Consider the following 27,496-nt stretch of genomic DNA (forward strand, 5'->3'; position numbering starts at 1 on the left):
TCCTTGACATCGTGGTACATCCGATGAGATCGTCGTGGAACATGTGGGAGCCAATATGGGTATCCATATCCCGCTATTGGTTATTGGCCGGAGAGGTGTCTCAGTCATGTGTGCATGATTCCCGAACCCGTGGGGTCTACACACTTAAGGTTCAGTGACGTTAGAGTTGTATTGGGAAATTGTATGTGGTTACTCAAAGTTATTCGGAGTCCCGGATGAGATCTCGGACGTTACGAGGAGTTTCGGAATAGTCCGGAGGTGAAGATTTGTATATGGGAAGTCCAGCTTCAGTCACCGGAAAGGTTTCGGCGTTTATCGGTATTGTACCAGGACCATCGAAAGGGTACCGGGGGTCCACCGGGAGGGGCCACATGTCCCGGAGGGCCATGTGGGTCGAAAGTGGTAGGGAACCAGCTCCCTAGTTGGCTGGTGCGCACCACCCAAGGGGCCCAAGGCGCCTAGGGCAGGGAACCCTAGGGCATGGGGGTTGCCTCCCACCAACTTGGGAGGCAAGCCTCCCCCTTGGGCGTCGTCGCCCCCTCCTAGGCCATCTAGGGTGGTCGGGCCCCTCTCCCCTATCCCATATAAATAGAGGAGGGGTGAGAGGGATGCAGCACACCTGAACCCTCTCCTCCTGGCGCAGCCCTACCCCCCTTCACCTCCTCCTCCGATGAGCTTGGTGAAGCTCTACCGGAGAACCACGAGCTCCACCGCCACCACGCCGTCATGCTACCAGAGCTCTCCCTCAACTTCTCCTTCCCCCTTGCTGGATCAAGATGGAGGAGACGTCCCCAGGTTGTACGTGTGTTGAACGCGGAGGCGTTGTTTGTTCGGTGCTTGGATCGTATCTTCCGCGATTTGAATCGCCGCGAGTACGACTCCATCAACTGCGTTCTTTGTAATGCTTTGGCTTAGCGATCTTCAACGGTATGAGGTGATCTCCCTCTCTCTCGTTGCTAGCATCTCCTAGATTGATCTTGGTGACACGTAGGAAAATTTTGAATTATTGCTACGTTCCCCAACAGTGGCATCATGAGCTAGAGCTATGCGTAGATTCTATGCACGAGTAGAACACAAGTAAGTTGTGGGCAATAATTTGGTCAATTTTCTTACCGTTACTAGTCCTATATTGATTCAGCGGAATTGTGGGATGAAGCGGCCCGAACCGACTTTACTTGTACGCTTACGTGAGACTGGTTCCACCATGTGACATGCACTTGTTGGATAAGGTGGCTAGCGGGTGTTTGTCACTCCCACTTTAGTCGGATCGGATTCGATGAAGAGGGTCCTTATGAAGGGTAAATAGCAATTAGCATATCACCGTTGTGGATGTAACGTAGGTGAGAAACGTTCTTGCTAGAAATCCATACCAGCCACGTAAAACTTGCAACAACAATTAGAGGACGTCTAACTTGTTTTTGCAAAGTATGCTATGTGATGTGATATGGCCAAAAGGATGTGATGAAATATATGTGATGTATGAGATTGATCATGTTCTTGTAATAGGAATCATGACTTGCATGTCAATGAGTATGACAAGCGACAGGAGCCATAGGAATTGTCTTAATTTATTGTATGACCTATGTGTCAATAAAAAACGCCATATGATTACTTTACTTTATTGCTAACCATTAGCCATAGTAGTGGAAGTAATAGTTCACGAGACAACTTCATGAAGACACGATGATGGAGATCATGATGATGAAGATCATGGTGTCATGCGGTGACAATGGTGGTCATGCCGTGCCCCGAAGATGCAGATCAAAGGCGCAAGATGATATTGGCCATATCATGTCACTTTATGATTTGCATGTGGATGTTTATCATGTTTTTACATCTTATTTGCTTAGAACGACGGTAGTAAATAAGATGATCCCTCACTAAAATTTCAAGAAATGTGTTCCCCCTAAGTGTGCACCGTTGCGAAGGATCGTTGTTTCGAAGCACCACGTGATGATCGGGTGTGATAGATTCTAACGTTCACATACAGCGGGTGTAAGCCAGATTTACACACGCAAAACACTTAGGTTAACTTGACGAGCCTAGCATGTACAGACATGTCCTCGGAACACGAGAGACCGAAAGGTCGAACATGAGTCGTACAGTTGATGCGATCAACATGGAGATGTTTACTATTGATGACTAGTACGTCTCACGTGATGATCAGACACGACCTAGTCGATATGGATCATGTATCACTTAGATGACTAGAGGGATGTCTATCTGAGTGGGAGTACATTAAATAATTTTATTAGGTGAACTTAATTATCATGAACTTTGTCTAAAATTGTCTTTACAATCTATATTTTAGATCCAATGGCCCATGCTAATGTTCCACTCAACTTCAACGCGTTCCTAGAGAAAACCAAGCTGAAAGACGATGGAAGCAAGTATACAGACTGGGTTCGTAACTGGAGGCTCATCCTCATAGCTTCCAAGAAAATATATGTCCTTGATGCAGCGCTAGGTGATGCACCCGTTTTTCCAGCAGCTCAAGACGTTATGAACGCCTGGCAGACGCGTATTGATGATTACTCCCTGGTTCAGTACAACATGCTTTACAGTTTAGAACCGGGGCTCCAAAAGTGTTTTGAGCAACACAGACCATATGAGATGTTCCAAGATCTAAGGATGGTCTTCCAAGCTCATGCTCGGGTCGATAAATATGAAGTCTCCGACAAGTTCTTCAGTTGTAAGATGGAGGAAAAGGGTTCTGTGGGCGAGCACATACTCAAAATGTCTGGGTTGCACAACCGATTGTCTCAGCTGGGAGTTAATCTTCCGGATGACTCGGTTATTGACATAATCCTCTAGTCGCTTCCACCTAGCTACACGAGCTTTGTGATGAATTACAATATGCAAGGGATGGAAAAGTCCATTCCTGAGTTATATTCGATGCTGAAATCAGCGGAGGTGGAAATCAAAAAGGAACATCAAGTGTTGATGGTGAATAAGACCACCAGTTTCAAGAAAGGCAAGGGTAAGAAGAACTTCAAGAAGGACGGCAAAGCAGTTGCCGTGCCCTGTAAATCAGTTGTCGGGAAGAAGCCCAATAATGGACCCAAGCCCGAGACTGAGTGCTATTATTGCAAGGGAACCGGTTACTCGAAGCGGAACTGCCCCAAGTACTTAGCGGATAAGAAGGCCGATGATACGTCCAAAATGCATCACTATTTTGTATCATAATTTGTCTTTATTCATTGATATATTTCACAATATGATGTTGTTCTTATAGTGTTTTGGCTTATTTTACACAGTTTACAACTTTTCGGTGCCGAAACAGCAGACGCAGGATTCAGCGGAGAAAATAGCATGAAGAGTTGCCAAATCAGAACATCTCCAATTGAGCTGAAATTCACGGGGAAGGAGTTTCCGAACAGATCACGAAGAGAGGTCGAAGAAGAGCCGGAGGGGGCCACCAGGCACCCAGGCAACCTGGTGGCGCGGGTCACCCCTAGGCCGCGCCCAGAGGCCGCCTGGGTGGTGGGTCCCGCCTCCGGTGCCCTCCTTTAGCCTACATGAACCTTGTGACCTAAAAGTTACGGGGACAGAAGTTTTTCCGGTGTTCCGCCGCCGTTTCGGGGCGGAAACCTACAGAGAAGAAAATACTTTTTCGGCGGGCAGATTCTGCGAGGGAGAACTCCTCCCAGAAGGGGAGATCGTCCTCATCGTCATCACCATCATCGCGGGCATCATCGAGATCATCATCACCATCACCCTCAACACCAGCACCATCTCCATCTTCGCCCCATATCATTTTACCATCGCAATCGGAGTTGTACCTTGCACTACTCATCCCCTTACTCTACCGGTGTTGATTAATCTTTTGTGGTGAATGCTATTGAATATTGTTGGAGAATTATTGTTATGACCAGATTGTTCATCATATTTTCATCACCTCTAATCATGATCTCTTTTATGTCTTGTGAGTGGTTACTTTAGTTCTTGAGGACATGGGAGAAGTCTAGTTGATAGTAGTCATATGATGTTGAAGTAATATGTGTTGATTGATATTTAAGTTATGGTGTTATTCTTCTAGTGGAGTTATGTGAACATCGACTACGTAACACTTCACCTTTTTAAGGGCCTAGGAGAATGCATCGTGTATAAAGAATGCTTATGGTGGGTTGTCGGAGTGACAAAAACCTGAACCCCAGTTCGCATGCTTTTGCACGAGGGAGTGTTGGATCCTAAAGCTTATTGCTATGGTTAGGCTTTGCCTTAATTTCTCTCTTGTATTTGCGGATGCTTGCAAGGAGTTTAATCATAAGAGTGTACTTGTCTTATCCTAGGCGATGCACTAGTTAAGATTCACCCACATAACACTTATCAATACGAAACATAGTACTAGACGGAATATGGCGAATTCACTTGACTATCTCTCCCGTATGTCCTCAGGAACACCTTAGTCTTTATAAGTTTAGTCCATCGGCTTATCCTTTGTGTTCAAAAGGATTGGGCCACTTGCTGCACCTCAACACCATTTACTTTCCCTGCATCTATTTCCTTGTTGCTTATACCAGAAAACCCATAAAAAGTTACCTTTCAGTACTTGCAGTTATTCCTTGCTCAAGATCGCTTGTTAGTACCTTATGCTCCTCGTTGGGATCGACACTCTTACTTATCTAAAAGGCTACGATAGATCCCCTACACTTGTGGGTCATCAGCCGTCAACATGAAAGGTATATATGATATACATGTTATTGATGTGTACCTTACCAGCGCTCGTAGTAGCTCCAGTGTATTTGGTACCGATGCAGTTGCTCACATTTGTAACTCAAAGCAGGAGCTGCGGAATAAGCGGAGACTTGCGAAGGACGAGGTGACGATGCGCGTCGGGAATGGTTCCAAGGTCGATGTGATCGTCGTCTTCATGCTTGATGACCAGTTGATGGATATACGTCTCGCCCCTCGTTGGTTACCCCAAGTGGAAGGTGGAGATGTAGTCAGCAGCAGATTTCCCTTACACGGGGACTGTAAGGTTTACCGAACCAGGAGGACACCGAGGATCAACAAGTAGATGTCCGCTGCTCTGGCGCTAGCAGAAGACGTGGACCCGCACACACAACAAATAATTTTGCTCCCAACAACATCAGAGAGGTTATCAATCTCTCAGGCCTTGTAGTTTGCAAAGGATCAAAACACAAGCGAGAAAAGTGATAGTGATTGCAACGGAAAAGTAAATAAAAACGGTAAATGGTGGAGGTTTAAACAATGGTGGTAATATGGACCAGAGTCCCATGATGTTCACTAGTGATGTCTCTCTACCAAAAGACAATAAACAACTATGCTGGGTAAACAAATTATAGCTGGGCAATTGACAGAATTAGAAACACACCACAATGCTAATCATGCTACTAGAAAGTTAGAGGCTCAAAAGTAATGGGCAGTACACCAAGACAAGTAGGCGTTTATTCATCAACATCTACTTACTAATCATCCACCTTGAGATATCTATCCAGAACATCTCACTCGTATGAAGTTGCGAGCCCCACCCAAAGTGTAAACTCAAAGCAAAGGACAACTGCATGAACGAACTTTGCGTAAGGTAAACAATCCTTGCAACTATGGTCACAAGCACCGTTGTTTTCTCCCCGGTGGCAACAGCACATCCCCTTGTCTCATGTTTCTGTCACTCAAGCTAGACATCAGGGGGCATGAACCCACAATCATGCATAACACTCCCTCTTGGAGTTACAATCTACTACTCAGCCAAAGCAATAAAGAGCAATGGAGAACATGCATGAATTGCCTAAGAACGTAATATAAAAAGAATAACCAAATATATAACTCATCAGAATCTGAACATAATCTCATAATCCATCGGATCCCAGAAAACCAAGCATAGCAATAGCAAGAAAATTACATAGATGCCTTGATTATGTAGGGAAGCTCACAAGGGCTAATCATTGAAGCACAAGATAGGAGAGAAGACATCACATAGCCACTGGTCATGGACTCATGGTCCAAGGAGGACTACTCACGGCACGTCCGGGAAGCGTCCATGGCAGTGGAGAAGCTCCCAGAGGTCAATCCTCCCTCCGGCAGGGTGTCGGGAAGAGGTCTTCTGACGCTCCCGATCTCGGAAGCGCTGCCGCAGCGGAACGATGAAGAAATTCGCAATTCTGGATCTTCTCGAAGGGTTTTCCATCGGAGAGGTAAATATAGGCCGAAGGAGGGCACCAGAGGAGGTGGCCCCCACCCAGGCGGCCTGGTGGCGCGGCCAGGGGTGGGCCGCGCAGGGTGGCCGCCTGGGCGACGCATGGCTCCCCTCTGGCCCCACTTGATGCCTCTCGAAGCTTCCGTCACGCTGATTTTTAAATATTTTTCTCGGGATTTTTGGGGCTGTGTAAATTTGGGTAAAAGTCCGTGCAAAAAAGATATCAGCAGACAGAAACTGGCACTCGGTGCACCGAGTTAGTAGATTACTCCAAATATGTGTAAAAAGGTATGAAAGTGTAGCAAAACATACAACAATGTCAACCAAAAGATCGTGGAACAAACAAAAATTATAGATACGTTTGGGACGTATCAACATCCCCAAGCTTAATTCCTGCTCGTCGTCGAGTAGGTAAATGATAACACAAATAATTTCTGTTGTGACATGCTAACACACATATAAGAACTTCAAAGTAAAGCAAGTAAGATATGCAATTCAAGTCAAGACAATAACAACCAAGAGTCTATATTTAGTATTGAAATTAGGAAAGTAAGAACATAAAGGTGCAAGAGCTCTCGCTGTCCGTGACTCGAATATCTCCACATGGTGTTTGCGTGCAAGAAGTGGGAGATGGGTTTAGAGCATAAAAATAGTTTTTAATTGAGAACTCAATCTACTAAAACTTCACACTTGGTCTCCTTCGGAATCTTATTTTGACTCATCCCGAGACCACTAGTTAGGCACAAGTCAAAATGATCCTCTCCCTTTCGACTTTGAGCACTCATTCAATGGATGAGCGCAAGCAAGATATGTTGGCACTTAGGATGGCAAAGAGAATAATGATGGGGAAGGAAGACAAAAAAGGCGTGAAAAGGCTCACATCAATGAGTGCAACCATAGGCAAGAGAAAGCCAAATGATAGATATGATGTGAGGAGTAGGGATTGCCAATGAATGGATGCACATATGAGCTAAGGTAAGCTCTACAATGGAACTTGTGGGGGTGCATCCAACTTGCTTGCTCATGAAGACCTATAGCTCATTTGAGGAGGCTCATCATTGGAATATACAAGCCAAGTTCTATAGTGTAAGAATCCCCACATAGTTATGCATGAATGATAATCTCTGTGGATTACAAATATAACAATGGAGTACGAGTGTGGATCTTTCAAAAGGAATAGTTGTGTTGCCCCCTTCTCTCTTTTTTGTGGCCTCTTTGGTTGTTTATATTTATCTCTCCTTTGTCCTCTTTGGGATCTTTTCATGTGTCCTCTTTTGGGATCTTTTAATTTGTCCTCTTTGGGATCTTTTCCTCACTTACGTGCAACACTCTATGTTTTACAAGAATAAAAAGAAGATCTTCACACTTTATAAGAAGTACTCAACATAAATACAAGTGAAAACTATCATGATGTATGCAAAAGTATGCCTCTGCCAGTGTAGCAGGATATGCAATGAAACTAGCGCGTCATGTAGCAATAATAAGGGCAAGGCCCAACTAGCATGTGGCTCCTCGATCAAGCAAAAGCATGTATGACATGAAGATCAAGTCATGAGATGGTAGATGTTGCATGTCAATGTATCTCGGAAAGGCTATGGAAATGCCTTAATAGGTAGGTATGGTGGCTGTTTTGAGGAAAGATATAATGAGGCTTATGATGACGGAGCGTATCATGCGAAGGGTATGGATGCACCGACGAAATTTGCACGAACTCTCAAGATGAGAAAGGGCAATGCACGGTACCGAAGAGGCTAGCAAAATATGAATTGTGAAAGTGCCAATAATCGAATACTCGCATAAGTCTGAAGAACTCATACACTTATTATCGATAACTCTCTATCTAGTCAGGAGATTCACAAAGAGACAAGCAACCGGGGGAGGAGTGTTTGGGGGTTTGGTTATCCTTGCGCATCCTCGACCAATGCTAACGTGAGGGTACTCTATATATTCCAACCCCTCGAGAGGTTAGCGGTCCATCAAGTAGCTAGAGTTCTCAACTTTTTTTTTGAAAAAACACAAGGATTTCCCAAAATACGACATCTATCACTAATAGGCTCAAACTCTTGACACCAATAGTCCAAATATTACTCAAATCAATACCTCAAAACTATTGCAAGTTACTACTATACTTAAATAGCAACCTGAATTACCTACTCATGCAAGACACACAACTCAGTACAACAAGCCAACTCTCTAAACAAGATAAGCATGATAACTCAAAAATGTTCCAAAAGCAACCTAAATAAAAGCTCTTAAAAATATAAAGCATGAAAACTAAGAGCTAAGCATGACAGTAGCTAAGAAAAGATAAAGAACACACAAAAAGATAAGCATGAAAACCTATCTTGTTTTCTAGAGTGGAGTGGAGCGTGTTTCTCTCCCAAACAAAGAATGCTAGGTTCCAACTTGTTATGAAGAGCAAACAAAACTAAAACAAACTAAAATCTAAACAGCGGAATGCTCCAAGCATAGCACATAACATATGAAGTGATAAAAATATAGCATAGAGAAGGACGAATTGATGATTATTGATAGAGAAGGGGATGCACGGGGGCATCCCCAAGCTTAAAAGCTTGAGTCTCCTTGAATATTTCTTGGGGGTGCATGGGGGCATCCCCAAGCTTGAGCGCTTGACACTCCTGGATCTTCTTTCATCATCTTCCTTCGCATACTTGAAAACTCCCTTCATACGAAACTCATCATAAGCTGATTAGAGTGGTTAGTGCCCGTGATAAAATAATTTATTCTCTAGTGGAAATAAGGATTTTCATGAAGAGCTACTGTTTCTCAAGATTTTCAAAAGGTTTTTGCAAAGGAAAAGCAAGCTTAAGATTTGCAAAACGATGAAAACGCAAAACATGGCAGAATCTGTGAGAAACAGAACAACAGGTAGTAAATAATTTTTCGGGGCACTTCTGCAACTCAAATCAAAAAAATCATAACAGACGCCAAAAAGAAAATTATATATATCATACTGTAAAAAAATTCAGATCAAAAAGATGATCTCGTGATTTTTGGCGATTTTTTCCATCAGCAGACATAATCTGTTTCTCGACAGCATGTCACAACTTTTGAACTTTCTTGCAATCGGAGGCTAAAACTTGGCACAAAGCTTGAAAATAAAGATACAATGATGTTGCTAGAGTAGTAACAAGCATCAAGACCACTAAAACTGAAAGTAAGAACAAATTGGGTTGCCTCCGAACAAGCGGTTTCTTTTATGCCTTTGAGCTAGGCATGATGTAGAAAGAAGGATCAAAATTCTCCAAAGTCATTGAAATCATCAAAACCTTCAAACGGATCCTCAACAAGTTCATCCTTTTTTTTCTAGGGAACGGGTACGTACCTTTCGCTTTCCCACATAATCGTATGTGTCATTTACCTATATCAATGAAGCCTTTCATGGCTCGGAGGAAGTCCCTTCCAAGCACTATGTTTCGTTGGTTTGGCTTCATGATGAAGAAATTAACCGTTGCACTCCCTTTAGAGAATGTAACCTGGACATATTTTACCTTTCCCTGGATTTCAGAAATATCCCCATTAGCATGTTCATGATAAGATAAAAAATTGTCCGTATTTAAAAAGCTTAGAGAATCATAAACAACTTTTGGCATTGTAGAAACCATGGATCCAATATCACAATAAGAAAGGAAGTCTTGGTTAGAGATGCTAATTCTAACAAAAGGCTCCCAGTCATCATCTACTTTAAAAAAAAATCCTTATCAACCATAGGTTTCTCTTTCTCTTAAGTCTAGAGAATCTATTCTTCTTTCAATGGTAGCAAGTCTATCTATAATAGTGTCAAATCCATGATCATGAACAAGGTTTTTAGATAGACCATGTATAATATCAAGAGCTGTAGCCTCATCACACTCTAAAAATCTCCTTTAGTTATAATATCAAGAGAGAGTTTACACCATATAAAAAGACCATGATAAAAATTTCTAAGCACAATTTTGATAGGCAACCAAGGCATAATTCTTTTATGTGCTTATGAAATTCTATCCCAAGCCTCCTTCATATTTTCTCCATTCCTTTGATGGAAATCTAGGACCTCAAATTCCCTCAAAGCATCAAACTCTAACATGTTGGACTAATCAGAAAGGACAACTAAAAGCAAATCAACTAATTTATTTTTGTCTTTTGGTATAAGACTCTAAAGCAAAACTAGAAAGCAAACTAACAAGACTAAAAGCAAAGGTAAAGGATAGCGTGCAACTCCCCTATTTTGAAGAGTGGAGTCCCCGGCAACGGCGCGAGAAATTTTCTTGATGGCGAGTTGATGGATATACTTCTCGCCCCTCGTTGGTTACCCCAAGTGGAAGGTGGAGATGTAGTCAACAACAAATTTCCCTTACACGGGGACTGTAAGGTTTATCGAACCAGGAGAACTCCAAGGATCAACAAGTAGGTGTCCGCTGCTCTCGCGCTAGCAGAAGACGTGGACCTGCACACAAAACAAATAAATTTGCTCCCAACGAGTTCAGAGAGGTTCTCAATCTCTCCGGCCTTGTAGTTTGCAAAGGATCAAAACACAAGCGGGAAAAGTGATAGTGATTGCAACGGAAAAGTAAATAAAAACGGTAAATGGTGGAGGTGTCAACAATTCTGGTAATATGGACCAGAGTCCCATGATGTTCACCCGTGATGTCTCTCTCCCAAAAGACGATAAACAACTATGCCGGGTAAACAAATTACAACTGGGAAATTGACAGAATTATAAACGCACTGCAATGCTAATCATGCTACTAAAAAGTTAGAGGCTCAAAAGTAATGGGCAGTACGCCAAGACAAGTATACTGTTTATTCATCAACATCTAGTTACTAATCATCCACCTTGAGATGTCTATCCAAAACATCTCGCTGGTATTAAGTTGCGACCCCCACCCAAAGTGTAAACTCAAAGCAACGGACAACTGCATTAACGAAGTTTGCATAAGGTAAACAATCCTTGCAACCGTGGTCACAAGCACCGTTGTTTTCTCCCTGGTGGCAACCGCACATCCCCTAATCTCATGTTTCTGTCACTCAAGCTAGACATCAGGGGGCATGAACCCACAATCATGCATAACGCTCCCTCTTGGAGTTACAATCTACTACTCGGCCAAAGCAATAAAGAGCAACGGAGAACATGCATGAATTACCTAAGAACATAATATAAAAGAATAACCAAATATATAACTCATCACAATCTGAACATAATCTCATAATCCATCGGATCCCAGCAAACCAAGCATAGCAATAGCCGGAAAATTGCATAGATGCCTTGATCATGTAGGGCAGATCACAAGGGGTAATCGTTGAAGCACAAGATTGGAGACAAGACATCACATAGCTACTGGTGATGGACTCATGGTCCAAGGAGGACTACTCAAGACACGTCCAGGAAGCGTCCATGGCGATGGAGAAGCTCCTGGAGGTCAATCCTCCCTCCGGCACGGTGCCGGGAAGAGGTCTTCTGACGCTCCCGATCTCAGAAGCGCTGCGGCGGTGGAACGATGGAGAAATTTGCGATTCTGGATCTTCTGGAAGGGTTTTCGATCGGGGTAAATATATTCCAAAGGAGGGCACCACAGGAGGTGGGCCCCACACAGGCGGCCTGGTGGAGCGACCAAGGGGTGGGCCGCGCAAGGTGGTCTCCTGGGAGACACCTGGCTCCCCTCTGGCTCCACTTGAGGCCTCTTGAAGCTTTCGTCACGCTGTTTTTATATATTTTTCTCGGGGTTTTTGGGGCTATGTAAATTTGGGTAAAAGTCCCTGCAAAAAAGACATCAACAGACATAAACTGGCACTGGGTGCACTGAGTTAGTAGGTTGGTCCAAATATGTGTAAAAAGGTATGAAAGTGTAGCAAAACATATAACAATGTCACCCAAAAGATAATGGAACAAACAGAAATTATAGATACGTTTGAGGCGTATCAACGCTACCTATACATATACCTTTGGGGTTAGTTTAGACCTTAATAATTGTTATTTAGTTCCAGCTTTAAGCATGAACATTGTATCTGGATCTCGTTTGATGCGAGATGGCTACTCATTTAAATCCGAGAATAATGGTTGTTCTATTTATATGAGAGATATGTTTTATGGTCATGCCCCATTGGTCAATGGTTTATTCTTATTGAACTCGAACATGATGTTACACATATTCATAGTGTGAGTACCAAAAGATGTAAGGTTGATAATGATAGTCCCACATACTTGTGGCACTGCCGCCTTGGTCATATTGGTGTCAAACGCATGAAGAAACTCCATGCAGATGGACTTTTGGAGTCTCTTGATTATCAATCATTTGACACGTGCGAACCATGCCTCATGGGCAAGATGAATAAGACTCCATTCTCCGGAACAATGGAGCAAGAACCAACTTGTTGGAAATAATACATACCGATGTATGCGGTCCAATGAGCGTTGAGGCTCGCGGTGGCTATCATTATGTTCTCACCCTCACTCATGACTTACGCGGATATGGGTATGTCTACTTAATGAAATACAAGTCTAATACCTTTGAAAGGTTCAAGGAATTTCATACTGAGGTAGAGAATCAACATGACAAGAAAATAAAGTTCTTACGATCTGATCGTGGAGGGGAATATTTGAGTCACGTGTTTCGCATGCACTTAACGAAATGTGGAATTGTTTCACAACTCATGCCGCATGGCACACCTCAGCGTAACGGTGTGTCTCAATGTCGTAATCGCACACTACTGGATATGGTGCGATCTGTGATGTCTCTTATTGATTTACCGCTATCATTTTGGGGATATGCATTGAAGACTGCCGCATTCACTTTAAATAGGGCGCCGTCCAAATCTGTTGAGACGACACCATATGAATTATGGTTTCGGAAGAAACCTAAGGTGTCGTTTCTGAAATTTTAGGGTTGCAATGCTTATGTCAAGAAACTTCAACCTCAAAAGCTCGAACCCAAATCGGAAAAGTGCGTCTTCATAGGATACCCTAAGGAAACTATTGGGTATACCTTCTATCTTAGATCTGAAGGCGAGATCTTTGTTCCTAAGAATGGATCCTTTCTAGAGAAAGAGTTTCTCTCAAAAGAAGTAAGTGGGAGGAAAGTAGAACTTGATGAGGTAATTGTACCCCTTCTCGAACCGGAGAGTAGCATAGCGCAAGAAAGTGTTTCTAGGGTGCCTGCACCGACTAGACGGGAAGTTAATGATGATGGTCATGAAACTTCGGATCAAGTTACTACTGAACTTCGTAGGTCCACGAGGACACGTTCCGCACCAGAGTGCTACGACAACCCTGTCCTGGAAATCATGTTGTTAGACAACGGTGAACCTTCGAACTATGAAGAAGCGATTGTGGGCCCGGATTCCAACAAATGGCTTGAAGCTATGAAATCTGAGATAGGATCCATGTATGAGAACAAAGTATGGACTTTGGTGTACTTGCCCGATGATCGGCAAGCCATAGGAAATAAATGGATCTTTAAGAAGAAGACTGACGCGGATGGTAATATGACTGTCTATAAGGCTCGGCTTGTCGCTAAGGTTTATCGATAAGTTTAAGGAGTTGACTATGATGAGACGTTCTCACCCATAGCGATGCCGAAGTCCATCCGAATCATGCTAGCAGTTGCCGCATTTTATGACTATGAGATCTGGCAAATGGACGTCAAAACGGCATTCTTTAACGGCTTTCTTAAGGAAGAATTGTATATGATGCAGCCGGAAGGTTTTGTCGATCCAAAAAATGCTAACAAGGTATGAAAGCTCCAGCACTCAATCTATGGGCTGGTGCAAGCATCTCGAAGTTCGAACATTCGTTTTGATGAGGTGATCAAAGCGTTTGGGTTTGTACAGACTTATGGCGAAGCCTGTATTTACAAGAAAGTGAGTGGGAGTTGTATAGCATTTCTCATTTTATATGTGGATGACATATTACTGATGAGAAATGATATCGAATTTTTGGAATGCATAAATGCCTACTTGAATAAATGTTTTTCAATGAAGGACCTTGGAGAAGCTGCTTAGATATTAGGCATCAAGATCTATAGAGATAGATCGAGACACCTCATTGGTCTTTCACAAAGCACATACCTTGACAAGATATTCAAGAAATTCAATATGGACTAGTCCAAGAAGGGGTTCTTGCCTGTATTGCAAGGTGTGAGATTGAGCACAGTCAATGCCCGACCACCACAGAAGATAGACAAAAGATGAGTGTCGTCCCCTATGCTTCAGCCATAGGCTCTATTATGCATGCCATGCTCTGTACCAGACCTGATGTGAACCTTGCCATAAGTTTGGTAGGGAGGTACCAAAGTGATCCCAGAATGGATCACTGGACAGCGGTCAAGAATATCCTTAAGTACTTGAAAAGGACTAAAGATATGTTTCTCGTTTATGAATGTGCCGAAGAGCTCGTCGTAAAGGGTTACATCGATGCTAGCTTCGACATAGATCCGGATGACTCCAAGTCACAAACCAGGTACGTGTATGTTTTGAATGGTGGGGCAGTGAGCTGGTGCAGTTGCAAGCAAAGCGTCGTGGCGGCATCTACATGTGAAGCGGAGTACATAGTTGCTTCAGAAGCAGCAGAGGAAGGAGTCTGGATGAAGGAGTTCATCACCGACCTAGGAGTGATTCCCAATGCGTCGGGCCCGATGACTCTCTTCTGTGACAACACTGGAGCTATTTCCATTGCCAAGGAGCCCAGGTTTCACCAGAAGACCAAGAACATTAAGTGCCGCTGCAACTCCATTCGTGGTTAGATTCAGGATGGAGATATAGATATTTGTAAAGTACATACAGATCCGAATGTCGCAGATTCATTGACTAAACTTCTTCCACGAGCGAAACATGATCAGCACCACAACTCTATGGGTGTTCGATTCATCACAATGTAACTAGATTATTGACTCTAGTGCAAGTGGGAGACTGTTGGAAATATGCCCTAGAGGCAATAATAAAATGATTATTATTATATTTCCTTGTTCATGATAATTGTCTATTGTTCATGATATAATTGTATTAACCGGAAACAGTAATACATGTGTGAATACATAGACCACACCGTGTCCCTAGTGAGCCTCTAGTTGACTAGCTCATTGATCAATGGATGGTCATGGTTTCCTGATCTTGGACATTGGATGTCGTTGATAACGGGATCACATCATTAGGAGAATGATGTGTTGGACAAGACCCAATTCTAAGCATAGCACAATATCGTGTAGTTCGTTTTCTAGAGCTTTCCTAATGTCAAGTATCATTTCCTTAGACCATGAGATTGTGCAACTCCCGGGTACAGTAGGAATGCTTTGGTTGTGTCAAATTTCACAATGTAACTGGGTGACTATAAAGGTGCACTACAGGTATCTCCAAAAGTGTGTGTTAGGTTGGTGCGAATCGAGACTGGGATTTGTCACTCCGTATGACGGAGACGTGTCTCTGGGCCCACTCGGTAATACATCATCATAATGAGCTCAATGTGACTAAGGGGTTAGTCGAGGGAACATGTGTTACGGAACAAGTAAAGAGACATGCCGATAACGAAATTGAACAAGGTATAGGGGTACCGACGATCGAATCTCGGACAAGTAATATACCAATGGACAAAGGGAATTGTAAACGAAATTAAGTGAATCCTCGACATCGTGGTTCATCTGATGATATCATCGTGGAACATGTGGGAGACAATATGGGTATCCAGATCCCGCTATTAGTTATTGGTCGGAGAGGTCTCTCGGTCATATCTACATGATTCCTGAACTCGTAGGGTCTACACACTTAAGGTTCGGTGAAACTAGAGTTGTAGTGGGAAATTGTATGTGGTTACTGAAAGTTGTTCGGAGTCCCGGATGAGATCCTAGACGTTACGAGGAGTTCCGGAATAGTCCAGAGGTGAAGATTGATATATGGGAAGTTCAGTTTCGGTCACCGAAAAGGTTTCGGCGTTTATCGGTATTGTACGAGGACCATCGAAAGGGTACCGGGGGTCCACCGGGAGGGGCCACATGTCCCGGAGGGCCATGTGGGTCACAAGTGGGAGGGAACCAGCTCCCTGGTGGGCTGGTGCACACCACCCAAGGGGCCCAAGGCACCTAGGGCAGGGAACCCTAGGGCATGGGGGTTGCCTCCCACCAACTTGGGAGGCAAGCCTCCCCCTTGGGCGCCGCCGCCCCGATGTTTCAGGAATTAACGAGTCAAAAGTTTATTTCTTGCAACAAAGCGAAAGTTTCTGCAACTAATCCATCGTTTCAGGAATTATGCGTAACAGCGTGCCTGTTTCCGCAACTGGCGCGTTGTTTCGGAATTTTGTGTGGTGGACGGGAGGCGACCAAGCTGTTGATCGGACGGTGCACGCCTATGCATCGAACGGCTAAAAGGGTGGTGGATGATTACTACAAATCCATCGATGGATGCCTAGCAGTCCCCTTATTAGAAAACCACATATAAACTACATATTTTGAACTATATACAGAGAAAGTGAAATGAGATGTTATATAATTTGTTAGCGAATGTTGTCCAATCATTCATGTGATATGCATGAAAGTATACTGTCAATGAAATTCTCATGAATACGTGAATCACGGCGATGTGATTGTATGTATATTCTCAACTTTAGCGATTTACGATTTGTCTCATTGATAACTACATGAAAATAACATATATTGTGAAGCATCATAACAAAAAGCGAGATTGGACGCAATTGGAGAGAATATTTAACCAAAACGGGTGCAAACAACACATATCCCATGCAAGTAGCACATATTTTTTTTAATTATCTGTATCATGCATAAAAACGTGAGTTGATCTAAAACTACATATATGTGATGCGAAAACAATATATATTGGAAGTTTCGAAAAGAAGCAATTAGAATCAGACGGACTCCGTTTGGGAGTTATCAATTGTATTTCTAAGTTTAGAATATGGTCACGATTTTCTATAGTAGACTCATTACTACTTTTAGATAAAGTATGTTTTGAATTCGAAACAACATTTATATTAATATGAAATTCTAGCCACGCAAATGCGCAGGTAACTCTGCTAGTTATTATAAATACAAACATTTTAAAAAGAAAGGTTACTATATACTCCTACATTACTCATTGTACGCTCTAAGCCCCGGATCACCATAACTTCAAGTTGCAGCTCATTCTCTTGACCCCGATCCCGCCCTCGGTGCTCAGCACCAGAGGCCAGGGTGGCCCAGGGTCGACGGGAGAAGGCGACGCGTACAGGTATAATTTTTGCAGCGAATCGTTTTTTCCTTTTGTGTTGCAGTAAATGATGGAGCGCGGGTTAAATAACAAAAATTATAGGAGCTTTATTATAAAAATGTCATGATGGGTTTTCCGACGGAAGCAATAGCCGCTTTATTATTAGATATAGAATTGACCGGTCAACCATTAGATTTTGCGAAAAAAGGAAAACCAAGAAAAATCGCAAAAAATAAAACAGCTTCAGGAATTTTAAAAAGTTCATGGATTTGAAAAGGTACACGTACTTAAAAAGGTCATAAATTTCTGAAAAGTTCATTTGAAAATTTTCATGATGATTTCAATAAAATTAGCATAATTTTAAAAATTCACTGATCTTGAAAAACTCTCACAAATTTAAAAAAAGTTCATGGTTTTTGAAGAAAACAAATTAGGTATTTTAGAATCATGAAACAAGCTCCTCAATTTTTCTAAAACAAGTTCATGAATTTGAAAAACATTACGTGGTTTAAGATTTTTTTTTGGAGAAGTTGAATAGGATTCATGAATTTGAAAAACATTACGGGGTTTAAGATTTTTTTTGGAGAAGTTGAATAGGATTCATGGATTTGAAAAACATTCATACATTTAAAAAAAACACGGATTTTGAAAAAAGTTCATGATTTCAAAAAAGTTGTTCATGAATAGGAAGAGTTCACTAATTAAGAATTGTTCATGATTTTCAAATAAAATTATGAATTTTAGAAAAATAGAAAGGAAAGAAAAGGATCAAGAAAAAGGGAAAAGGGAAAATAAAACCGCCCAAACAAAATCGGAAAATATAGATAAACCACTGCCTTTCTTTAGCGATGCATTTGAAGAATAGAATAGAAGTAAACCAGGCACAACATGTAAGGTGTCTCACTTGGTTATTGCGGTTTGTATTAAACCAGGAGGTGTGGAATTGGTAAAAAGGCGCAGACATATTTTTTGGAGGTTAATAGAAAATAAAAAATAATATAAATGTGCTGGCCCTAAAGCGGTGGGTGGTGTGTGCTGGTTGGGGCAATTGCCTATAGTCGGTGAATCCAACACTAAAACCAGTGAGCTCAGCGGTGGGTGGTGTGTGCTGGTTGGGGAAATTGCCTATAGTCGGTGAATCCAACACTAAAACCAGTGAGCTCCTATGAAGCGCTGCAAGCACCTGTTAACGATCCGGCGCCTGAAACGCTGCTAGCATGGACCGGCCGGTTAAAATGCTATCCAGTTTTTTTGATTTATTTTGTTATGAAAGTAAAAATATATAATCAAAAAATTTACAGATTTAAAAAAAAAGTTTCATCTTTTTGGAAAAAAGTCCATATCTTTAAAAACGGTTCATCAATTTTGAAAAAAGTTCATGAATTTGAAAAAAACATTATCCAATTTAAGAAAATTTCATTAAATTTTTAAAAAGTTCAATAAATTTTTAAAAACTAATAAAAAATTAGAAAAAAGTTCATGTATTTTAAAAAGAAGTTCTTTGAACTAAAAAATTCATAAATTTTAAAACGTTTCATCCATTTTTAAAAAAGATGTTCATCAAACTTCAAAAATGTTCATTGATATTCAAAAAAGTTCATCAATCTTTAAAAAGTATTAGCTACAAATGTAAAAATGTTGGCCAATATTAAAATAAGTTCATACAATATTTTTTTTAAATGTCAAACTGTGTCTAGATGGGCGGGCCCATTTATGAACGGCACAAACGCCAGTTAACAAAACTCCCCGTTAACTAACGCCTGTGGCGCCAAATACCCTAAAACCATGCCGCGTCTGCCCATTAGTAGCTGTTGTACCAAGGCACCGATTCAAACCACAACCCTTTCATTGGAGAAAAAACAAATATTAGCATTTTGAAAACTGAAACATTCTTTGAAATGCAAACATTATTTGAGAGTGCGGACAAATTATTCAAGGAATGAACATTCATTGAAATTTTGAACAAAATTTTGGAATATGTGAACGATATTTGAAAATGGGAACCTTATTTGAAATTCCCAATAATGGTCAAATACTTTTTTAATTGATGAACAAATTTGAAAATTGGCATTTAAAAAAAGTGAACACTATTAAATTTTCAAATATTTATGGGAACATGTTTTTTTCAAATTATAAATAGTTTTTGAAAAACATGAACAACTTTTGGAATTCTAAAATTTTGTCGAAAAATGAATGGATTTTAAACTTAGAACATAATTTAAAATATTAAAATTTGTTCAGTTTCCGCATTTTGCATTTTGCATCAAACAACGAAAGGTCGAGCCGGTCAAGCCCTTTGATGCAATACGCGTCATATAGGGTTTTCCTCCATTGACAGTGGACAGGTCCGGCCAGTCGGTAGCCCTTTTTACGTGGGTTTTAACAGGCTAGAGAAAAACAACTGAAACAAAACCGAACCCATTTACGTTCCCTGGTGCGGGGAGGAAAGAAAAATCGACTGATACGAAACCTTTTTTCAGGTACCTGAAGCAAAACCGATATAAGATACGTATACAATCAATAAGAGATGGCCACAGGGGCTAGCATTATGACCTTGATCAATTGCTGGTTGCACATAGCTGACGCAAGAACGCAGCATATGTTTCAATCAGGGAATGGACACATGCACTGATACACATATTGGGCTCAGCTGGCAACTAGGAACATCATGGTCAAATCTGGCAGGTAATTAAGCAAGCGAGAGGAAAAATTTGCGCCGCACAATGTGCATGGTTGGGTGGTCGCCAAGGCTCCCCTGAACTGGACCTCGTGTCTATGTGACGTTTGGCTAAGAGCGTGACTGTTGATGTGTTGATATTGATATGACATGGAGCCCAGGTCAGCCCTTCAGTGCTATGTTTTCAACCAATTACGGTGACGGTGACGGTGACTAATGTGCGTGACTGCTGAGATGGGTTAAAGGACGGGACTCTATGTTTGACATGGGCATGACAGGCAGCACGATGATTAGTGACGAATCAAAGGATCGGTTGAGTGAAAGGTGACATGCATGGTTAGAATTAAGGGATCGGTTGAGTGAAAAGTGACATGCATGGATAGAATTATCGATTGAGTGAAAAGTGACAAGCATGGTTAAAATGAGAGTCAACAGCTGTGTGCCCGTTGTATATCCTAGGTACTACAATCATGCATGTGGACAAGCATGATCCAACTTATGTACTCCCTTCGTTATTAAATATAAATTCTTTTAGACATTACACTACAAATTACATACAGATGTACATATGCATATTTTAGGAGGTCGATTCATTTATTTTGCTTTGTATGTAGTCTTTAGTATATATATATATATATATTTAGGAACGAAGGAAGTAGCTTCCATCTCGAGTGCTATTGACGACGTTATGCATGTAACGTGGAAATTGGAACAAGGCTTGCATCCTACAAAAAAACGCAGTATATTCTATCATTGGGAAGTGCTTTTGAATGCGAATTCAAATACGCTAATTATGTTTAATATAATATAATCGACATACTGTTAGCCCATTCTTAACCAAAAGACTTACATCGTAAAGAGAGGAAGCACTACATAGAATAAGTGCATCTACAGCTGGATTTGGTAAATCCAGCCCCTCAAACAACACCCACCGGTTCCTCCTATGTTGTGTCGCACATCCATATGCCTCAAATGCAATCCTTAAATTCATGCACATCGATTATCTGATAAAATTGTTTGAATTCAATAGTTGGACGCCGTGGTGGCGTCGACGGATGATTGGACTGGCAAGGATGATGCGGATCTCTTTCCTGAAGATGGGTCAGTGGTTCGAGGATGATGGCGGCTGGTAAAACGTGTGCGTGAGGTGTGCGTTTAGTTGTGCTCAACGGCTGTTGTTCCCGATACGTTATGTGGATGGATTGGAAACAACACTTAGATATGTGGAGTGAGAGCACTCCACATTATCGAGTTTGTAGGTGTGAGTGGTGGCTTTGGATGAATTGATGTATACTCTTGTTAGACCTTTCTGGAATAATTAATAAGATGGTTGCATGCATCGATTGATGCAGATGCCGGGGGTTTAACCTCCTTCTCTAAAAAAACGGACATATCAAAACGAAATCAATGTTCGAGCGACCGGGGGTGCTTGTCCGATCACTAGCCCGACGAGTTCGTCCATGTGTCTTGCTCGTACAACTTGTCCTGCTCCGCTTGGGCAGCCATCTCCGCGTGCATCCGGGCAGCTATCTCCGCTTACATCTGGGCTGCCTGCTCCGCCTGCATCTTGGTCACCTAATTCCTTGCCGTAGCCGCCCTTGCCGTCTCCAGCGCCCTACGGTCATTGATCTCCTTCTTCTTCTCCGCAAGCCATTTCTTGGCATGCTCATTCAAGACGGATTCGTCCGCCAACATGATCTTCGCTTCCTTGCGTCCCGTGTGAGTTGCGACCCCCCCCCCTTCTCGAGCTCAGTCTCTTCAAAAGTCTTGGCCTTCTGGAGTTCCCATTTGATTGCTGCATCTTGCTTCTCCAACTCAATCTTCTCCCTCTCAATTTCAAGCCTTCTCTATGCTCTCATCCGGGCCTAGTCCAGCCACTCCTTTTGCGCATCCAACATGAGCTTGTACATCGCTTGTTTCTTGTTCTCCCTTGTTCAAAAAATGCTCGTTCATGTGGATGATATTTCAGTAGCCGTGGTGTCACGGGAGATTTTTTTCCTTCTCCCACCTGTTTCCCATGACTTGTCGGTTATCCTTTGACACGGTGGCTCTACCATTGGTGACAACAACCTTGTCGTTCTCATTGTCCAACCCAATGAATTGGTGTGAGTTTGAGCCAACATTCCTCTTCTTGTCAGCTTTGAGATCCACAACAACTTGTATCCACTTTGGTTTGCCATTCAATAAGAGCCAACAATGGCTAAAAAAGCAAATGGCTTCTTCTCAGGATCGTGATATAAAGTGGCCGCCACCGCCGTCTAGCATATGATCATAAGAAACATTCATACGAGTACAAGAAGCACATTGAAATGATAATAATATGACGTAGTTGAGCTTACATGAGTTGCCACTTCCATCCCACTTTGAGGTCATTTGGTCACTCGGCCCAGCGAGTGAACATGCCAGCTCCGGCTTCGTGTACCTGCTGACACCTTTCGAAGCACTTTCACGTGTGAACCGAAGTCATCATGCCGAACTCCTTCCTTTCTCATTTTAGTCCTCGCCTTTTTCATGTTCCGTAGGGGCCTTTAGTCTTTTGATTTGAGTAGAGACCGCGAGAGAGCAAAGCATACCGCCCTGCCATAGCCACGAGGATCTTAATAATCGGTCGCGACTATTGTCATAGTCAACGACGGTTGAAACTTTGAGGAAAAAACTTCAAATTTGGAGGGCGGTCCTCCGAGTGAACTGACCGCACCCCAAACCAACACAGGTGAACAAGTAGAGTATACTAGGGCGGGTCGAGAGAACCATGTCGAAGGAACTCGGCAAAATGACCCCATAATTTCGGGAGAAGGGGTGCTCTCCTATCTTTTGATTAGGAAAGCGACACATACCAGGGGGTAGCGACTATTTATTAAAAACACAGGACTCTGCTAAGTGGTAACACGATGTATAGAGTCTGACACCTGCCTGGTCCTGGAAGGTCGGAAGGATAAGTGTGATAAGCTTTGAATAGAAGCCCCCATAAACGGAGGCAGTAACTCTAACTGTCCTAAGGTGGCGAAATTCCTTGTCGCATAAGTAGCGACCTGCACAAATGGTGTAACGGCTGCCCCGCTGTCTCCGACATGGACCCGGTGAAATCGAATTCTCCGTGAAGATGGGAGTACCAACGGCTAGATGGTAAGACCCCGTGCACCTTGACTACAGCTTTGAAGTGGCAACCATGATCGAATGGCAGGAATATATTTTTTGAATAATATCGGAAGAAAGTAAGTTGAATTATATTCAAAATAAAATAAAAGGGCTTTTCGTAAGAAAACATGGATAAATACTTGCTTAGTAGCCGACATACTTGTTCACTTCTCCTTGAATGATCCTCCATCGATATTGGGGACATGGCACATTGCACGTGGTCACGGTAGGATGTGCCTCCACATATTCCTTTTGTTCATGATAATCCTCTTGCCTTAGCTGTATCGCCCATTTTCTTCTTCTTGCCTGAATTGGGCGGATGTTGCCCCAACTACAAATGCGGTGGTCTCCTTCAATTCATAATCTATTTCGACCAGATCTTCATTGTCATTGATCATGCTTGCCACGTACGCCTCCTACACAATCATGGTTTGCAAGAATTCATCATGTGTGAACTAGTGATCTATGCAAAACATTGAACATTTGATTGGACAGAAGCAAACATACCCGATCTTGTTTAGTCATTCCATCGAACATGTGGAGTGCAGCCTCGACGATGGCGGTGCCCGTGCTCATCCGCTCCTGACAAGCGGCGACGACTCTCATTCATCGACCGCGAGGTTCTGCATGGGTGGAAAGCTGTCCGAAATGTCCAAGCCAGTCGTTGCATCCTCCTACGTCTTAATGGCACCAAACGGCATAATTCGCGTCAGCGGTTGGATAGATGGGGTGCGGGGAGTCGGGAATGGCAGGGGAGGCATCTCCTTGATGATGTGTCCACCTACCTGCGATGTCGCCTCCGCCTCCCTCTTTCGCTGCCGGTGACACCACATCTTCCGGTCAACGTTCTCCGGCTTGCAAGACGAAGTGGAGGAAGGGGCGCCGATGGACGAGGCAGACTATGTCTCTGTGGCGGTTGTCCAGGACGGACTCGAAGACATCACGGCGGTGGATCGGGGTCGGTGGTGAGGATGGGGAGCAAGGGTGCCGGACGACGAGGTCTCAGACGCGGGAAATGTTGGAGGGTAGCGAGAGGAGGAGGAAGGCTTTGGAGAATTTGAGGCAATTTAGGTGGGGGACGGGTTATCCGGTTCGACATAGCGGGCATGCCCTACCACGCCCAGGCTTATCTATATGCTTCTCATGTTTGGGCTGGATATAAGGGGTATCGGTTAGTACGGACGTTTGATGCATGTTTAATAAAGTCCGTTTCTATCAAAATTTTGTTACCGGTTAGAGCAACTCCAATGGGGCGACCCATTTCGTCCGTCGCCGTCCGTTTGGGTCGGCGCGGACACAAAAGGTGGCCCAACGCGTTGACCCAAACGGACACGCGTCCGGTTTTCGTCCGCCGGCGACCCATTCCCGTCCCATTTTTGAGCCGGATTTGCGTTGGCACGGACACGCGACGGACGCGCGCACGCTCGCCTTCTCTTCTCGCGGGCCCGCTCGTCGGAGGCACATTGGCCTCCCCACATCCAACCCTCGCCCGCCTCCTTCGTCGCCGACGTTGCCGCCCATTTTTCCGGCGACTCTACCAGCTGTCAGCACCTCCACATCCGCCCAACAACGCCGCCCACTCCCACGTCGCCCGCCGCCGCCGTCTTGACGCCGGGGAGCCAACTGCTTCCCACCCCCGTGCCCCCCACCACACAGCCCGTCGGGGAGCCGCCTCGCCGCCCGTTCAAATCCTCACTGGCACGCTCGTCGGACACCGGCAAGGCAGCTAGCTGGTCCGTGCGCGCCGCGACTCCCTTCGTCGGACATCTCCTTCGTCGACGCCCGCAAGTTGTTTGACAGTTTGCCAAGGTACAAAATGGACTCCGCCGACGAGTTCTTTTCACAATTTCCTTTGTGACTCCGACGATTCGTCGTTCGATGACGAGGAGGAGGTATTGGCTGCTGTGTTGGTCCATCACCAGCTCAACAGCCAGCGGCCGTTGTTCCGTGGCTCCATACCGGGCCACCTTCCGGCATTGAATCGCAATCGAGAGAGCGGGCATTTCCTTCTTTGGAAGGACTACTTTGATACAACAAACCCGTCGTTCAAACATCAAAAATTCCGCTGTCGTTTCCGTATGAGTAGGCATATTTTCAACCGTATTAGAGAGGGGGTGGTCGGCTATGATGACTATTTCGAGTGCAAAGAGGATGTCGTTGGCAAGATAGGTTTTTCCTCTTATCAGAAATGCACTGCCGCCATACGAATGCTTGCATATGTAGTGCCTAGTGATCTTATTAATGAGTACGTCCGTATGAGCGAGTCTACTTGCGTAGAGTCCCTGTATAAGTTCTGCAAGGCTGTTATTGTTGTGTTTGGCCGTGAGTACTTGAGAGAGCCGACTGCTGAAGATACAACCCGTTTGTTGGTGATGAATGCAAGCAGGGGCTTCCCAGGGATGCTTGGTAGCATAGACTGCATGCACTGGGAGTGGAAGAACTGCACTTCTGCTTGACAAGGGTAGTATAAGGGCCATGTCAAGGCTTGCACTCTCATACTAGAGGCCGTGGCGTCTGAAGATCTCTGGATCTGGCACTCTTTCTTTGGCATGTACGGATCACACAATGATATCAACGTGCTTCAGCGCTCGCCGATGTTTGCTAGGCTTGCCAAAGGCAACAGCCCACCGGTGAACTTTACTGTCAACGGTCATAACTACGACAAAGGATACTACCCGGGTGACGGTATCTATCCTTAGTGGACCACTATTGTCAAGACAGTACCCAACCCTGTTGGAGAGAAGAGGAAAAGATTTGCCCAAGAGCAAGAGGGTGCTAGGAAGGATGTCGAGCGTGCCTTTGGTGTTTTTCAATCTCGATGGGGCATCGTTCGATATCCTGCTAATACCTGGAACACGCAGAAACTATGGGAGGTGATGACTGCTTGTGTGATCATGCATAATATGATCGTAGAAGACGAGCGCCCGGAAAGTCTGTACGATCAAGGGTTTCAGTTTCAGGATGAAAATGTTGTGCCTCAGCATGGAGGAGCGACAATATTTGAACAATTCACCCAATTTTATCAAGACATGCGTGATTGGGAAACTCACGTGCAACTGCAAAATGATTAGGTTGAGCATATATGGGCTCATGTTGGCAACCAATAGATTTATCTTTTTTTATTCGTTTACAAAACTATGTGCGAACTATGTGAGACATTTTTATTTTTATTTAGCTTGTAATAATTATGCTATATTCGGTCCAAATTATGTTATCTCTCCCTAATAATAAAGCAAATAGGGTTTCTGGTCGTCCGTCATAGACATTATCCTTAAAGTTTGCATAAATTACCCACCATACCACCGGTAAATAATAGAAAACATTTCACAAAGCAAAAAATCTTGGACTGGGCCAGCCCATGGAAAAACCTCCTATATTACGCTCTGCACGCTGGGAGAATATCCAGCACACCGTATGGGCCGGCCCATGCACAGGCGCCTGCTTTTAGTTCCGTTTATTTATTTATTTTCAGTTTTGTTTTATTTTTTTATTTTAAATAATTTAGAACTTCAAATAATCTTTCAATTTTTAATAAACTGAAAATTATAAATCAACATATTTAAAAAATAAAATGTATGTGACTTCAAAAACTGCCCAGAGTTTTGTATAAAATGCTTGCATATACAATAAAAATGTTGCAATTTTAGAAAAATATTTATACAATAAGAAAAGTCCATGATTTCAAATACAATTCCATGTATTCAAAATTATTAAAGGCATTTAACAAAATTCTTTCTAATTGAAAATATGTTAATGCATTTAAGAAATGTCCTAAAATTTTAAAAATAGCTAATGCCTGTTTTGATAGTTTCTTTTTTTATTTATAATTTTCCATTCCATTTTTGTTTATTTCTAATTTAAATAATTTAGAATTACATAAACTTTTGCATATTAAAAAATAGGAATTTGGAAATAAAATGCTGACGAAAACATAATGTCCATGAATTTAATAAATATATTACTGATTTATAACAATGTCCATGAATTTAATAAATATATTACTGATTTATAAAAATGTTTGTTTATTTAGAAAAACTTCATGCATTTAAAAAAATGTTTGTGAATTTAAAATAAAATCCTCCAACATCAAAAATTATGTTCGCCTTTTCTTGAATTGGTTGCCAATTCAAAAGAAAAAATTTAACCCGTTCGAAAAATAAAAAATATTCACGATTTTTAGTAAATGTTTGTAAATTGTAAAAAATGTTCTCGATTTTAAAATTGTTCCCATATTTGTAAAATTATTCACGAAAGATCTAATGTATGTAGTTAAACATTAATGCTTCTAAATCTTTGTGACAATATAACTGTGTGAATTTTGAAGAATTAACTGT

Source organism: Hordeum vulgare, chromosome 4H (genome assembly GCF_904849725.1).
Source record: "Hordeum vulgare subsp. vulgare chromosome 4H, MorexV3_pseudomolecules_assembly, whole genome shotgun sequence".
Lineage (NCBI taxonomy): Eukaryota > Viridiplantae > Streptophyta > Magnoliopsida > Poales > Poaceae > Hordeum > Hordeum vulgare.